Genomic DNA, 10,572 nt, shown 5'->3' with positions numbered 1-10,572 from the left:
CTATGGGATCCTCTAAAGCAGTAAAAATTTAACACTGAGATCTTATCTTTCGTCTAAGATTAAAAAAAAAAATTGGCTATATAAAGGGAAGTGGGAAAATGATTCAGTCTGCAAATAAAGCTTTACTAAATAGTCATGTAAAATTATTTAAATTAATCCCTTTTAGATTTAACTTTTTTTTGACAAATTAGGGTTGCTTTTAGAAAAGTACAAAATAAGCTGAGTCCTCTTTACCCTTAATTCTACCAGACTCTACTAAACTATCAGTGTAAAAAGGCACTTAAGTGATCCAATACTTTCATTCAATTAAACTATGACAAATTCTGAAATCATCTGTGTGTATGTGTGTGTGTGTGTATGTATAAAATATATAAAATAGCTTTCCATCTCTTAGTCCTTTTGTGACCCATGGTGAGTTCTGTGCAAAGGAAATCTGATTTTTTTATAGAGCAATGGCAGATTTAAAGTAATTTAATAATGTTTTCATCCCAGAACACCAAGTTAACATGAATAAAAATTTTTACCATTTTCTGTAAAAATGAAAATCAATTTAAAGAAAGTTTCAAAAACTCTCAGAAGACTGGAAAGAGAAGCTAAACACTCACTAGTCGGTCCCGGTCATTTTGGAGTGATGACATAGCTTTTTTAAACTCTGTACTTCAGCAGGGCTGGTTGCAGGTGGGGCTGCGGACCTCTGCTCCTCCTCCTCTGACTGCGTAATTTCTCCAGTTCACTCAACAGGCGCTCTCTCTCATTCTGCAGGCTGGCCATAGCCTTGGAAAAGGACTGCACTTGGTTGTAAGAATCTTCCAGTTGTGACGACAAGTGAAGCAGTTGCTCATCTTTGGACAGAAGCTGCTGGTTAAGTTTCTCAAGGTGAGGCAAGCTGTTATCCTCAGTGGAAATCACTGGAAATGCAGCTTTAGAAACAAGAATGTCTCTCTCCCTGCTTAAGAGGCCCTGTTCTCTCAGCTGTGCCAGCTCCTTCAGACTGGCCTCATATTTCCTTTTCAGTTCCTCAAGTTCCTCATGCGCCTGATCTCTACTGTTTTGTAGGGAACTCATTGACCTTCCAAAAGACTGGATTTGTGCTGTGAGATCTTTATTTTCTTTGGTGACCACGAGTAACTTCTGTTCCATCTCCACCAGATCTCTTGCTAGCTCCGCCACCCTCTCCTTCTGCCTGTCTCAGTTTCATTGCGCATTATCCCTGCATCGTGATGAAGATGCTTTAATTCTTTCTTCAGTTTGTCTTCAATTTCACCTACCTTCTTGGCAGCTTCCTTCTGAACATGAACCAATTCCTCTTCCAGTTCCATAACTTCTTCTGAGAGGAAGAAAGGATAGTACTTAACTTCTGTACCTCTTCTTCTTTGGCTTTTAATTGGGCCTGAAATATTCCTAGAGTACCTTCTTCTTGCAAGGGCCTGTCAACTGTTTCTTTAATTGTGATAGAGAGACTTTCAAGCTCTCAGTCTCTTTAGCTAAATCTTGTTTTCTCCTCCTGGAGGGCAAGAGAGGACCTCTGTAGCTCCTCCCCTTGCTTCCTCAGGACTCCTTGAGCTTTGCTTCTAATTTAACATATTCACCTTTCAGCTCCTTGACCTGCTGAAGCTGGAGCTTCAAGGAGCTGCTTTTGGCTGACAGTCTTTCTTTGACAACACTTGGTTCAGGTCTTCTCTATACTGGATCAGCTCTGGCACTGAGCTTGGCATTCTCAGAATTAAGGTCATCCATATGACTTCTCAAGCTTCGGATTTCCTCCTTCAGCTTATTATTCTCAGTAGCAGCATCTTGAATGAGTTGGTCTTTTTCCAAGATCACAGAGAGATGTCGTTCTTCCAGCTGTTGGTAGTCACTGACTATGCGGTCTCGGTCATCCTGGAGAGAAGACATGGATTTAACGAAGGAATTCAACTGAGCCTTCTGCTGCAAGTTCTCCTTTTTCATGTTTTTCAGTGTTTCCATAAGCTGATTGGTTCTATCAACCAGCTTTTTTGTTCTCCTCTTCTAAGACAGTGTTCTCCTCTTCCTCCTGGGACAGCAGATTTTCCAGTTCTTTAATTTCTTTATCATGCTGCTGATGCAAGTTCAGCCACGGCCACTTGGACTGCCTGTTTCCTTGGCAGAAAGCAGGCTTATAATCTTCTGCTCCTTCATGTTTATTTCTTCATGCAGCCTACTGGTCAGTTGCCTGGCAGCCTGAAGATCAGTCTCCAGCTGCTCATAACTGAACTTACAATTCTGGATATCAGCCTCTTTCTGCTTTATGATCCCTTCCAAATTTTCTTTATTTTCCTTAAATTTTTCTAGAGAGTTATTTAAATCAGTTGACTGGTCTCTGAGAATCTTCAGTTCTGATTCCAACTTAGCTAAATCATCCTGAGAGCTACGTATAGATTTTGAGTCTCTTCGAGCTGGGACAAAAGTTCTCTGTTTTCTCCTTGCAGAGTATCACAGACCTTCTGCTGAATCTGGACCTCTGTCTGAGCTTTGGATTCCCACATTTGTTTGTCATGCTCAAGCCTAGAAAAAAAAAGGTCATTAATTACAGATTTCAATGGGAAAAGTACATGATGCCTAAGAAATACAACAGGTACTCAGATCTACAAATGAATAAACATTGATAACTGAAGGTGTTTTTAATAAAGAGGTATCAGTTCTACGAATGTTCTGTATTAAAGGTATATTGCATCTAAGAATTTATATAAAAATAAACTTCAAAGTCTGTTGTTAATTTAGTGACATGAGTTTGGATACTCTGAAGAGTGCCCCCAATTTTGTACTTGGTTCTAGAGAAGCTGTTGTCTGGCCCCCAAATGAAATAATCTTGGTATGAGAGACAAATGAGGAAACCTGTCTCTGAGCAGAGGGATTCTACTAAAAATGAAAGAGTATAGGTGTGGGGACGCTGTTAGTTCTCGAACTAAAGTGATACAAAATTGGAGTTTGAGGAAAATAACTCCAGCAGGCATATGCAATATAAACTGATGTGGAATATGGGGAAGAGAAAAGAGGAGATAATTTCAGAGGCTAAGGCAGTAATTTGAAGAGTATAGAAATTTATACTATGGTAAAAATTCAGAGATGGGTAAGGACAGTAGAAATGAAAATGAAAAGAAAGGAAAAAGTCTAAGAGATCTCTCAACAGAAAAATGGGTAGAGAACTAAATGTGAATTTTTCACGCCAAGACAAGTTGTAGCAGAGAGTCATTTGCAAAAAAACAGAGAGACAGTGAGACAGAAGTGAGAGGAATACATCTTCTGGGGGGAAATTTAGACCAAAATTAGTTCCCATAATATTAAAGGGAATGGAAATAGTTTATGACTTCCTTTGTCTTCAATTTCCTTTGGAAGAGCTAAAAGAGTTATTATTCATTTACCTGGAAATGTTGATCTTCAGTTCCTCCATATGGATGGACATCTGCCTAAGCTGATCCTTTAGAACGCTGCAATTCTCCTCTTTAAGTCTAATTTCTTCTTCTTTGGTCTGAATAGCATCACTGAACTTCCTCTCCCACTTTTTGGCTTCATCTATCACCCTGGTCCCGATCATCCTGGAGGGAAGACATGCTCTTAGTGAAAGCTGCCAGCTGGGCCACAGTACTATCCAGGTTTTCCTGAAGTTGCTTAACTTCCTTGTCTTTCTTGTTCAAAGTGACCTGACCTCTCCAAATGTCTCTTCCAAGTGGACCTTTTCTCTACACAAAGCGTCCAGTTCTCTTGCATATTCTTCTTCTCTTTCAGGTGTTTCTCCTCTACTTGCTCCAGTCTTCGCTCAAGATCTTCATCCTTTTGTTTCATTTGGCTTTTAATGGATTCTTTATTTGACTGAAGCTCCTTTTTCAACTTGAGATTGTCTGCTAGGACCCTTGCTGCTTCACTTTGAGTGTCATCTAGCAGTACTTTGAAGCTAGCTAATTCCGATTCTGCCTTCTTGCGGTGTTCATTGGCTTGAAGCCAGATTTTCTTTGGTTACTTCCAAATCTTTTTGGGACTCAGTCTGAACAAATTCTAGAGCCTTAACAGTTCTCTCCAGAGCACTGATTTTCTCTTGGTACCTAATACAGTCCGTCTGCAGCTGCTTTTACTTCTTGCTGTTTTTCTTTTAGCAGCTCCTGAAGTTCCTTCGCGTGGCTTTTATTGCCAGGTCCTTTCTGAGCACCTTGTATTTTCTCCATATATTCCTTTCGTATTTCTGATTCCACCTTAGTTTTCTCCTTGACTAACTGTTGCTTTTCTTCTTCCAATTCACTCACACACTTTTTAAGGTTCTGCATTTCGGATTCTAGTAGCTCATTTTTGATCTGGGCATCTGTAACATCCTGATAATAATTCCCAATGCTTCCATTAAGTTCTGCTAATTGATTCATAAGCCTCTCTTCCAAGTCATCTTTCTCTTCTTCTGCTGTCTCCTTTAACTTGGTAATTCTGGCAAGTTCTTCTTGGGTTTGCTGATTTAATAGGTTTATTTTGGTTACTTCTTCCTGAAGCATTTTTAGTTCACCATCCTTTTGCTGCTATTTGACTCAGTAAAGTATCTCTCTCGTTTTCTAAATTCTGGCTAAAGTCCTGGTCTTTCTGCTTGCCTTCCTCTAATTCAGTGATTCTTTCTTTGAGCTGATCAATCTGCTGAAGGTAGTTATTAATTTCATCATGTAAGCTGACATTCTCACATATGTCAGGCTTGGCACTGTTCTCTGATAGAGTGGATTCTAAATTTTCAGGCCTCGTGTTCATACCTGGGGGAGTCTTGCTCCTCAGCCTCACCTGGAGCAGAAGGGGTTGCCTCTTCAGTGACAGCCAGCTGGTTGTCATGCTTCTCAGTGGGCTCCAGGCTAGCTTGTTTGGATACATTATCTTCTATCTGATGTTTTAAATGTTGAACCTCTTCACTTAAAGAGTCCTTTTCTGCCTTTAAGGCCTCAAACTCCTTAGAGAGGGTTTTATATTCTGTTTTGACCCTTTCCAGCTCCTCCTTCATGTTGGAATTGGAGGAAAAGAAGTGCTTCCATACTATCTTTAGATGTATCTCCTGCAGGATGTACCTCTGCTCTAAGCCGTTCATTCTCTTCTTCCAACTCTAGGATTTTCTGCTGTTTAGATTTAGCAAACTTTCTCATCTTTCTTTTCATCTCCTCCATTTCCTGTTCAGCTTCCTGTAACTGCTTTTCTGTTTCTTTCTTGTTTGCTTCTGTGCTTCTTAACTTGCCATAAAGTTCCTGCTTCTCCTGCCTCACAGTTTCCACTACATGCTGAATTCTTTCTGCCTCATTACTAACATTCTCATAGGACTGCAGAAGAATTTCATATTCCTTTTGCAACTCTTGGTGTTTCTCTTGCCACTCAGTGCTTTCTGCAATCTTGGAACATTTCAAAGATTCAATTTCCTTCGTTAAGTTTTCCTTGTCTTCAGTAAGACCCTCCAGTGCTAATTTCAGACTTTCACAAGAACCACTGAGACTTTGATTTTCCATTAAAGATCTGTCTACTTCTGCAATGAGTTTGTCTCTTTCTTCCTGAAGAAGAGCTAACTTTCCTAAGAATACATCTTTTTCTCTATTTTGAGCAGAAACTTGGTTTTCCACATCTGCCAGAGACTTAGTGAGATGCTCAATGGTGTCTCTGGCCAAAGACAGCTCCTCCTGGAGACCTTTGTTTTCTTTTAGTGCTTCCTTTCGGGAAATGAGGGCAGCTTGCAGTTTCCTCTGTATTTGCTGTTTTGCTTTACTTTCTTCTCCGGTCTCTTCTGGTTTCTGCTTCAGTTCGCAAAGCTCCACCTGGAACTGCTTTATCTTCTCATCATGTTCTTTGGCTTGCATTTCCAGCTGTGTATGCAGTGCCTTTACTAAATCCTCTTGTTCTGTTATCTCCGTTTGTACTTTAGTAAGGGCTGTTTCCTTTTCACTAAGCAGTCCAGAAAGGTATCTAACTTCTTCTTCCTTTTTGCTTATGAGTTTTTGCAGTTCATCTAGTTCAGGCTTCAATTCTCTTAACTGCTCTAATCCAGCGATCTCTAGTTGACTGCTTTCCAGTTTTTGCCTCAGGGTTTCTGCATGGGCTTCAGCTTCACAGGACTCTGCCTTCAGACTCTGGATTTCTAAATCCTGTTTATTTATCTGCTCTTGTAACTGAAATACCTCTTCGGATTTTTTAGTCAGCTCATTTATTGTAGAGTTAACCTTTAACTCTAACTCTTCTTTCTCAGCCTCTATTTCTTTCAGCTGGGTCTTAATCTGGGCAATAGCAGTATTGCCCTGCAGAGCATTTGTATCTCCAAGATGAGAAGGCCAGTCTAGGTGCAAGTCAGACTCTGAAACAGATTGAACAGGCTGCTGTTTTGTGGCTTTGAATAAAGGTTCTTCTAAACCTTGAGTGGGAGAGCCTGGTTCCTGCTGGCCACTGCCTGGGACTTTTCTGTCCATAGATTCCTGTACTTGAATCTGCAGTTGTTTTAGTTGGTCCCCAATGTTCTCATTTTCCTTGCTCTGCTCATCAAACTGTTCTTGCAAGCGATTATAGTCATCCTTCTGTTGCTTTAGCTCCTCCCTAAGATGTCTTTCTTTCTCCCGTGCCTTTTTCAGAATCACCTTGCGAGAGGTTAATACTTCCTGTAGCTTCTTTTGAAGTTGCTCCTTTTCTTTTTCAAGGTCCACTATTTTTCCTTCCAGTTCTGGTTTCCAGTGTTCTCCACTACCTGCACCAAGCGGACTGATGGCCACTGCTTCTTTTACAGGTGCTGCTGAGTCTCCATCACCTGCATCCTTGTTACCTGTGGTTAACTTTTGGATAATTGCTTGGTTTTCAATGACTTCTGCTTGGAGCAGATCTATCTGGTTTGTCTTCTCCTGTAAATTCTGATTCATCTGTTTGACCACAGCCTGTAACTGTTCTTCTATTGCTGCCTTTTCTTCCAAATCCTTCCTAATGTGCTCTAGTTCCATTTCCTTCTCAGATATTATCTGTTTTAAAGACATTTCTATTTCTTGGCACTTAGAAGTCACACATTTTTCTAAGTCTTCTTTGCTTTCTTTATCTTCTTCCACTTCCCTCCTCTCACTCTCATGGAGTAGGATCTCTTTGCTGGGTTCATCTTTCACTTTGGCCAATTCCTCTTCTAATCTACTGACTTTCTGTAGAAGTTCCTTTCTATTAATAAGAGCAGCCTGGAGCTTTCTCTTTCTCTGCTCACTTTCTTTCTTTACAAGGTCTAATTCACGTTGAAGTTCTTCTTTACTTATTAGCCCTGCTGGGCTCAACTCATCAAAATTCTGTTTAATGCTGGAAACAATTTCTTTATCTTCTTCCATCTGCTCTTTTTTGGTCTCTTCAGCTCTGGATAATAAATTCAGCTGTTCTTTAAGAGTCTTTATTTCAACCCCAAGAGAAAATTTCTCTTCATTAAGCTGAACCATTTTCTCTGTCATACTAAAGCTGATTTCTGTCACTTGCTGATCCTTCTCCTCAATGGTCTGTTGGAGTATTTCCACATCTTTCTTTTTTTCTAGTAAGAGTTGATCCATTTTTGCTATTTCAAGTTCCTTCTGTGAAAGGGCCTGTGAAAGTTCTTCCACCTTATTTGAGACCTCCCTCTCACGTTCTGCCCCCTCAAGCACTTCACTTTCCTTCCTCTGCAGCTGGCTCTGCAGGCTTTTGATCAAAGTACTCTGCTCAGAAAACTGAACCTGCACACCATCTAGTTCATTCTGTAAAACTTCAATCTTCACATCTTTAGATTTGGCTTCTATGGTGAGGCTGTGGATCTGTTCAGTGAGCAAGTCATGATGAGCAGTCTGACTTTCATAGTCAAGTCTTCTTTGCGTTTCTGCTTCTGCAAGGCTCACTTCTAGTTGCTGTACCTGAGCCCTCAGTTCCGTTACCACACAAAGTTCCTTCACCTGAGCAAGAAGCTGGTCTCTTTCTTCAGACAAAGCAGTGAAAGCATTGTTGGTGTTTTCAGCATTTTTCTTAAACTCTTCAATCAGCTGGGTTAGGATGCCTATTTCCTTAGCTTTCTCATCTAAATTTTTCTCATAGATTTCTTCTGCCTTACGAAGGTTTACCTCAAGCTCCAAAACTTGACCTTTTAGTCTTTCCAATTCATCCTGGTGACACTGACAAATACCTGGGACAGCAGAAGAGGGTTTATCATCATCGTCCTGCTTGGCTGATTTTAATTCCACTCCAGTGTAATTTAAAGATATTTCCTCAGATGGTCTACGCTGGTGTTCGGGGCTCATCTGCTCTTCTTTCTCAGTTGTTGTGAGACTGTTCTCTTTATCTGGCGTCGGTGGAAAATGCTGCCCTGTATCTTCAAGCAACACTGTCATTTTAACTGGAGGTATTCCTTCACTCTCTATCTGTTTCATTTCTTTCTGATCAAGGAACTCAGGGTCACCTTCTGCCCTTTTGCCTTGAAGCTGCATCTTAAGAAATGCAATCTCCTCTTGAGCTTCTTTCATTTCCAGCAATAAAACAGATAGTTCTTTATGCTTCTGAGTAAATGTGTTCTCCAGGGCATCTTGTCCACTTTCCTCAGCAGAAAAACTGCTGTTGTTGAGCCTGGTAATATCAACCATGTTCACCTGTTTTTTTTAAAAAAAAAAGAAAGAAAGAAAACACCTCAATCAAATGTTTTATAGGAAAGAGCCTAACTAAAAACTGGTATTTTGTGCATTTTACAAAACCAAAAACATTTCCATCCAAACGTTCCTACCACAAAACTGCTAAATATTTTTAAAATCAGTTTTTATTTCCCAACTTGGACCCCTGAGGGCACCCTGTCAATCCTACACTGAAGTCAAGTCATATGCATAAAACCTAAGGAAACCTGGGACTCATTTTCTAAATATTCCTCACTTGGGAAACTTTTTTTTCAGATTAAAACTGCTTATTTCTCCTAAGAACTACTTACAAATAAAAAGCGAAGCAAGAAGTAAATTTTTGTTTCATCTCATGCCAAGAAGGAAGTTACATGATTCCTTTTCCTAAACTATCTATTGGAATAGGAATTATTAAATAAGATAGCTATTAACAGACAAAGAGATTATTAGACAAGTTGATTAAGATAAAGTACCAGGATTAAATAATCAAAGAAGAGTTCTGTTGGAGCTTGGGAAGAAATTACAGACCCATCTGACAAAATATTAACCAAGTTACTATTACAAAGCTTACTGTATTAGGCTGTTCAATCCATATACATTATTTCTATAATTGTCTTCCTGGGACAAAAACCAGTGAATTTCATGGTAAATTTAGTATTTTATTAAATGAGTTTGGGGACCATATACATAATAAAATATCCATTTTTGTCAACAGCAGCTTTTCTCCCCCCTCCCCCCCAAAAAATTCCAACTTGATACAAAGGAAAAAAAAAAAACAAACCAGGGGATTGTCAAACAATGTGGTGGCCAAGAGCACAAGCTCTGCAGCCTAGCTGCCAAAGTTCACATCTCTGCCATTCACTAGCAGAAGCTGGCACATAGTAAGTCCTCAGTGAATACTACCTATTATCTTGGTATCATATTCAGCCACTGAGTAAAAGAAAAGAAATCATTACTTTAGAACTATATATTAGTCTACAGAAAATTATCACCTCATCATTTTTCATTAGCACTTCTAATCTTTTAAAATTCTTCACTCTCTGTAATACTTATACTCACATTTCTAGAAACCAAAACTGGACAGACATTTTTTTTTTAGCAGAGGAAAAGTTCCTTTATAATTTCTTCATGTCACATTATTATTTATCCATTCCTACATACATGAAAAATCTAATATAGTCAGGGCATCACTTTTGCCAGAAGATGGAAATATAACTAACTCCTTTTTCTGGTCTCTCTCATATCCTAAGTATTCTTATTTCCTCTTTACTAACTATCTGTCATGCCACGTCACTCACTCTCTTCCTTTCCAACTCTCATTCTCTGCTGCTCCCTATCCTATCTATAGAGTTCAATTAACTTTGGCTTGATTTTTTTTTTTAAAGTCAATGTTATACATCAGAGAGTAGAAACTGGAAACCTTTGCTCTTTCTGGCCACTCTCGCTTTTCCTTCTAGTACTAGTCTTCCCCTTTAGACCGTGCTTACATTTTCTATGGACCCTTTCTATTCACTCTCTCTTATCCCAAGGAATTATCTTAGTCACGCTTCCTTTTCCAATTTCTGTGGAGCTTTTTTTCCCTTCCTTTTCCACTGTTTCCTGTTTGTTCTCCCTTCTGGACATTTTGTTTTTCTTAATAGATTCCCATATTTCTTATCTGCTCTTCCATTTTGAGTTCTGTTTTCACTAGACATTAATTGCTAAGCATCTTAAAACATTAAGCATCTCCTTGGCTAAACAAAATTAATTTTTCACTACTAAACTCTCATAATTTGTCAGTAACCATATAATGTTAAAATTATTTTCAAAATTTAGTCCACTTTTCACAATTTTGTGAACAGAACATCATATGAAAATGTAACTGAATGTAAATGTGGAAGTTAACTTTATGCCTCAACATGGTTAGCCCACAATACTGAGATAATTGGTCAAACATTACTCCAAATGTTCTGTTGAGGTATTTTAGATA

General features: G+C 39.1%; 1 pseudogene across 1 annotated transcript in view; it reads right to left on the bottom strand.

The window, feature by feature from the left end:
• Nucleotides 1–605: 605 nt before the first annotated feature.
• The window catches only part of LOC108634933, a 29,579-nt pseudogene continuing 19,612 nt past the window's right edge, over nucleotides 606–10,572 (bottom strand). Inside the window, exons 5-6 of the transcript XR_001917721.1 lie at nucleotides 3,384–8,585; nucleotides 606–2,526 (exon numbers count right to left, since the gene is read on the bottom strand). The product of XR_001917721.1 is annotated as a golgin subfamily B member 1-like (transcript). The remainder of the gene's footprint in view (nucleotides 2,527–3,383; nucleotides 8,586–10,572) is intronic.

The sequence above is a fragment of the Capra hircus genome, unplaced genomic scaffold (assembly GCF_001704415.2).
Source record: "Capra hircus breed San Clemente unplaced genomic scaffold, ASM170441v1, whole genome shotgun sequence".
Lineage (NCBI taxonomy): Eukaryota > Metazoa > Chordata > Mammalia > Artiodactyla > Bovidae > Capra > Capra hircus.
The sequence above is the reverse complement of the archived record's forward strand: the minus strand, read 5'-3'. Positions and strand labels throughout refer to the sequence as shown.